Raw genomic sequence first — 7,337 nt, forward strand, 5'->3', positions numbered from 1 at the left:
ACAGCTTCCTGCTCTTCCTGGCTTCTTGTACTGTACAGGAAACTCATAGTGAAATAGCAGAGGACTCATGCACAAGTGAAAGATATGGTCACCAACATCTGTCCTCCCACATGGGACCTCGTCTAGTAATTGCGTTTTATCGTTACCCTGCTTTTGAGGGAGCCTATTGTAACATCAGGGTTGTAGATGAAAATTAGACCTTTGAAAATGCTGGCATGTTTCCATAAATGTTTAATCAATAGGAATATTCATATTTAAAAACCAAAGGCACAGACACATTTTGCAGATCATTGGCTGATTCTGAGAATGGTAGAATATCTGAATGCATTGAATAATCTCAGAATAATTGAATTTGCATTATACCCAGGGTCTGCAACCTCAAGAATCAAAAGAGCCAATGTTGATGCATATTTTTGACCCATAAAATGAAGAGGACATCATGCAATACATTTTATCCGTAGATATAATATAACAAAAGTTTGTTGCATCTATGAAAGTTTAGATTTTATGCAGTTTTTGCTTGAGAGAAGCATGGAATTTGTATGTTCTCCCCTTGTGTGTGGTCTCCGGCTTCCTCCCACAGTCCAAAAACAGGCAACATGGGGATTAGGTCAATTGGACACTCTAAATTGACCATAGGTGTGAGTGTGAGAGTGAATGGTTGTTCTCTATGTGTGTGGCCCTGCGATGGACTGGCGAACTGCCCAGGGTGTACCCCGCCTATCACCCTATGTCAGCTGAGATTGCAACCACCAGCTAAGATTGCACAGCACCCCCCTTTCTTTCAGATCCTGGGAGCTGATTGATCCTGGTCCAGGAGGTTCCATCTGCAGTCGGCAATAATAATACTGTATAATAACATACAATCAACCTTTAAAATGATTTGTTTAATGTGTCGCTGGTAGTGTATTGGGAGTTGGGAAAAGGGTTTTCCCTGAAGCCTGGATGTACAGTAACACAGCGCTTGTTTAGGAACAGCTTCAGAGAAGTTTGCTTGGGGTTTTTTTTTTTTTTTTGGCCACATCCCTCATCAAAAAGCTGAAATCTAAACAATCCTGGGTGTCACCATTCAGTCTCTCATCAGATCTTTAATCTGAGCATCAGGGGCATTTAAATCCACTCTGACAGATCCAGCTGCAGATTGTTGATGGTACATTGCTTTGACTAAGATACAGCCAGCAGCAACTATAGCAGAGTGCTATAGTTAAAATAGATTTACAACACTTTACATGCGTCATGTGAAAATTAGCTGATGATGTGTGAATAAGATCAGAAATGTATTTGTTATCCACCAAAGAAAACTAGCTTTTTGTTGCGATTTAAAAAGAAGGTGCTTAAATTAGAGATAAGGAGGCTGTGCACTTCAACTGCTGCAACAAAATCAAGTCTTTCTTGCATCCAGGTTATTGACGTTTGTAAAAGTTAACTGCAATTGTTTAAAGACGTCCTCTGTCTCACCTGAACCTGTAATATTCACAATGGCTGCAAATACAAATAATGAGGAGAAAGGGTCAAAGTAGGATCTTTTTTTTTCTTTTCAAATTACAGATTCATTTTTGTCATCTTTTGTCCCTTACTATGTGTTTTTATTATCTATGTATTCATTTTACCTTAGTTTTACTCCTTTATTTGCTTTTAGATGACATTGACATTGTTTTATTAACTGAGTGTTGTGGATATTGTCACTGAGTGTCCTGTTTTTGTTCTGGTTAGTTAAAGAAAACTTGTTTTACACTCTAAATATCTTAAACCCTGGCTCAAAACTCACCTCTTCTTCTTAGCCTTTTCATTGTATACTTTATATTATCTTCTTTTAACATTTTGGTGTGTTTTTATGTTATTTCCTGTATTGCATTTGACATTTGCATATTTTGGTACTCTCTTTATCCTTTGTACAGTGACCTTGAGTGTCCTGAAAGGTGCCTATAAATAAAATGCATTATTATTATTACTTTTTTATTAAAAGGCTCATCACTCATTCAGTTCATCATCAGTCATGGGCCCGGTCAATGTTACTGCCCGTCACTAAAATTCAAAATACAATCAGGAGCAACAATAGTAGGAAGACAGATGGCTGTCAGCTTGTATCCATACTAAACATCTAAGTAATTAACTGTACTGCACAGGTTGCGTCTGCATTTCTGTGCTAAAGCGTGGAGGGTTTACTTCTATACATTCATCACCTCCACTGAGAATCTGCTGAAAATGATGTGCAATTTATGTCTCTTTCTTTTTTTTACAAGTCAGTAACAATGGGACACTTCAGTCAAGATTTATGTTGACATTTTGAAATAAAGAGGAAGTTGTTGACCACGCCGTCCCAGACTGAGCAATTCAAACCATATTTTTTTTTGAATGAAAACATGTTTATTTGAGTTCAAGATTATTATGCATGTCATGACATGAGTGAATGAACCCATGTCCAAACACTGCAGGAGGCTGAGAGCGCTTTGCCAGCGGCCGATGTTTCACTAGTGTTTCCGTTCCAAGGATGTTTCCCTCTAAACACATACAGCGTTTCATTCAGCCCACGTTGTTAAAACAAACAGTCATGATTGTCTGCTGAGCTCTGGATTTTCAGTCAGTGATTTTAGATAAAGATTAAGAAGATTTGTGTCAAGGGACTTCGTGCAAAACATTTAAATATACACATGGGTCCATTATATTCAAACAGGTGGCGACTGTCCCACAAGACCAAGGTAAATGTTACGCAGTTAGTGAGGAACATGTATGATCTGCAGTAAAAATGTAGATTTTTGTTGTGTACCTGCTCATTTTCTGTGTCCTAAACAACCTTATTTTTATTTTTTTTTAATTGCGTAAGACACAGAAGTGTGGAAGACAGTTGGAGGAGAGAAGGAGAGGAAGGAGTCGTAAGAATCAACAGAACAAAGATGGAGAAAGAAATATCAGTTAATACAGACTGAGACCCACAGATGGGCTAAAGGACATATAATACTGTATGTGTCAGCACATGAATTTGCTGATTATTTTATTTATTAAACAACACATACAATATATTATATGTATATATATATAAAACTCCTAAAAATGTCAGGTTTACCTATTCAAGATAACATTGAAAATAATATTGGTTGTTACAGTCTCACAGCAGCCTGTATCATTTCTATCACTTACACAACTGGCAGTAAAATAGTGAGACATGTTATATTATGCACACATTTTTTTCTGATTCTTTTGATGCCTCATCACTTACTCTCCTGTCATGCCCTCCTATGCAATCAGCTCATTCGTCACACCTGTTGTTCCACGCCCCCTTTACTCACCTGCAGCTCATTAGTGCCTCTGTATTTATACCAGCTCACTATCGCTTTACCTCTGTCAGATGATCTTGTTTGTTTTTGCCAGCATTCCTGGTTGTGTAGTTTACCCGGTCTGACCTCTGGATTCTAGCCTGTGTTTATTGAATTTGGTTGTCTCCCTGGTATTTTGCAGCCCTGCCTGTTTTTTTGGGGAAGTAAACTGATTTTGTTGTAATTTTGGTTTCTTCTCTGCCAGTAAACCTCACATAAAGATAAAATACAGATGCACTGTACACAGTAAGTTATTTGTTATTCAGATAAAGGCAACAGCTGAAAACACACAGTCACTCCAAAGAGTTTTTAAGGAAGTGAATTCTCCTCCTCAAAAAAACACTTCTTGTCTCCGTCCTCCACTTTGCTGCCAGTGAACACACAAACCCTTCCACCGTCAATGACAGGTCTGTTAGATTGTTTCCATGTGAGGGAGCAGCTTTCAAATAATGCCACTGTGTGTCTGTTGTTGACAAAGGCAACAGAATAACAGCAATAACAACGGCACTTGAGAGGGGGTTAGAGATTCAGTGACAATGTCGGGTAAATTCACACGTATCCTTGCCATGCAGCCATGCTCTAAGTGATTTGGTGGAGGGTCTTATCTCAGTTTCCACTGTTGACTGAGGCCTTTTCTTTAGCTGAGCTCCTGCCTTGGGGACTTTGATGAGGGGAGAGGGGAAAACCTCATTCAACACATAGAGTAAACCGTGGTTTCATCATCTCTCTCTTTCTCAGACACACACTCACACAGTGTGCATGAGTTACACTAAAATGCATGTAAAACGTTTACTGTTGTAGTAGTTAAGCGGTTTGATTCCTGATTCTCAGTCTAATTGATAAAAACAACTGACTGCCCTTTTAATCTAAAGAGAAAGTGTAGAACGTATAAGTGGAAGTCCAAAAGAATGGCACCCAAGGCAAATTAAGGCTATTGAAGCAAACTGCCTCATTAACTCTCATTAATTCATAATGCATATACTACAGTCAATAAAGGGAATTTTTTGTTATATAATGAAATATTTATTAATGTTAAAAATCATTAAAACGTCTGTTGGTAGTCAGTGACAATGTATACTTTCTGACTGAGAATTGGATTCAACTTTTGGTGGAATAAGGTTATTTGGAGAAGAAAGCAACATTCATCCATAAAAATACTTGTGTAAACATTTAAACAAACATCTGGGGGCTTATGCAGAACATTAACCATCGACTGACCGGAATCACAAACAGTCACTTCAGGACAGTGGCAGCTCCACTTCACATATTACTCACAGGCATGTTACAAATACTGCATGGGCCACTCGGAGATACAGTGGCAAGACCTGAGTTTGCGACTGTTCTGACCTTTCTGTGTAGAGGTTTCATGTTCTCATGTGCATGGGTTTTCCCTGGGTACCGCTTTCCAAAAAACATGTAGAGTTTAACTGGACACTCTGAATTGAGTGAATGGTTGTTCATCTCTATATTTTGGCCCTAAAATGGACTGGAGCTCTGTGTCAGCTGGAACTGGCTCCAGCAACCCCTCGAGTTACGACCGAGACCAGTTGTATTTTGATGCCTTAAAATGTATTTTACACTGATAAAACATCCTCTTATTCAGACACTTTAAAACAGTGCAACAAGGACATGTATATTTATCGGTAAAGTTGCTTGTAGCAGCTAAATATTCCTCACCCAAGTGTGTTAGCCTTTAAAAGGTGCTGGGGGCTCTTGTAAGAATGTGGTGGCCCAAAACTAGCTGACCCAGCTAAAAGACTGGCCTGAGGTAATGGAAAAACAAAAATTCACACAGTCGGGGGATTCTTTTACACTTATTTTAGCTTCAGTCATTGCCATATGGACATCATTTCAACTTAAACTATGTAGAAAATGCAAAAACTAATAAGTCATTGTAATTAGAGCATTAAAAGAGGTCAAACTAATATAGAGTTATGCATAATCAGCTTAATATTGTCACCCATTGTTTGTCCCAGCGTGCTGTCTAACTACACAATGCCGGTTGTTGATATAAATGCTGCGTAAATACAATTACAGTGAGCGCTGCTTGATCTGTGCGCCTGCCAGTCTGACGATGTGACCTGGAGCTGGTCAAACCTACGTGACTGTTGTGTCTGAGCCTCATTCAGGGGTTTCTGTTGTTTATTTTGTTTTGTCTTTTTTGGGCCTTCCTAACCATATCCTTTTGCACTCCCAAGCGCAACTCTTACCGTCATCCTTGGTATGAGCCCCCAGAACACACCCACCCAGCCACACACTCCGAAGCATGTGTACTGTCATGCATACAGGAAGTTTGACGTGCTGCTGAGACAATGGAGAGGGGTCTCAGCTGCAGCCAGGAACTGTGGTGCAGACGAAGCAGTGACACATACAGTAGACGAGATGAACAAGCTCATTTATGTTATTTTAAAACACAGAGGCAATATTTTTTAATGGATTACTACAATCCAAAGGACCAAATTAAGAAAAACAAATGTAGTGTAATTTCTAAGATGGAGCCCAGCAGGTGAATGTACATGAATGTGTGCCTCGGGGGTCTCTACCTCCTCCTCCTTCCTCCCAGGATGTGTGTCTGGCTGTCTGTGTCCCTACGTGCCCGCTCCAGAGTCTGTCAGTGCCAGTGGAGCAGCAGATAACACTAACTAGCTTCCTGCCATTACTGCTAATTGTCCCACGGCCCGGAACTGTGCAGACACCCTGGGTGGGGCGTGACTGAAAAGTGTGTGTGTCTGTGTGTGCGCCTGAAAAATGGAAGCCATTCACATGTATGTAAATACAATCTACCTGTTTATGTGGCTTTATTTATCACCGTGCGCCTCCCACGACCTGAGGTTGATGTGTTGCGTTCACCGAAAACTAAAGATGGCATAGGTAGTGTGTGGAGAGCAGTGGGATGGATGGTAGACAAAGCTAGTTTTCCCATGAACAACTGAAAAATCTGTTTCAGAAAGTCAGACAGTCCTGCTGACGACAATGAGACTAACACATGAATAATATAAACAAGGAACACGATATAGTATGGCTGCAAGCAAAATTTGAAGAACTGTGACGGCCCCTGCCTAGTCAAGCCTCAAGTGTGTTAATACTGGTATGAGTCATGTGTATTTTCCCCGTAGATCAATGGGTGCCTGGGAGAGTGTGGGTGTGGCAACCAGCTGAATTTGGAGCACCTGTGCCTTGCTGCCACAGAGGATAAAAGGCCCTTCCCCAGTGCTGTTCGGGCTCTCTCTGGTTTTTGATGCTTCCACCAGCTGCAGGCCTTTTGTTTGTTTGATTCTGGTTCTGTTCTCACTTCGCAACACCATACACCTCATTCTTCACACACCCACACTTACATGGCTGATATCACTGACTGACACACTTCATATTTGCAAATTATTGTTTAGTTCTATTTCTATTTGGTTATAATAAATATTGTTACTTTCATGCCATCCATTGCGTCTCTTCCCATATATGTCATGGCCTAGGAGCCGGATTATGACAGAACTGAGCTAAATAAGTAAATATAGAAAATTACGAAAAATAAACGAAACACTGTGACATTACAGATTATTCAATTTGACACATCTGAACGTCCATGCACTTTCTCTATAGTAACTATTGTTTACTATATTATAATTACTTTATTATATATATATATATTTTCTTTGTGGTCGTCCCCTCCAGTAGATGGTGTCCTAGGCGTCTGCCTGTACAGCCTATGCTCTGGATATAGTATACAGGCAGACATAATTTGAAGAGAAGAAGAGCAAAAGAAGGAAAGTCCTTCATCAATGTTGGCTTGACAGCTTCAGTCCAAATGCATGGTGTGTTTAATTAAAATGAACTATGTACAAAGCATCAGTAAATTCACATGTCAGAGAATTATTGGTGGCCCAGAGAGAGGCCGCCACACCCTGAAAGCTTCATATAAATGAAACAGTGTTTGTTATCACCATGGACTGATTGGCCATAACAATGAAGATGAAAAAGAATAGAGATGGGGCTGAAGCCTGCTGTGTGGCTAATGCAAAATGTGATTTT

The sequence above is a fragment of the Solea senegalensis genome, linkage group LG9 (assembly GCF_019176455.1).
Source record: "Solea senegalensis isolate Sse05_10M linkage group LG9, IFAPA_SoseM_1, whole genome shotgun sequence".
In the NCBI taxonomy this organism is placed as follows: domain Eukaryota; kingdom Metazoa; phylum Chordata; class Actinopteri; order Pleuronectiformes; family Soleidae; genus Solea; species Solea senegalensis.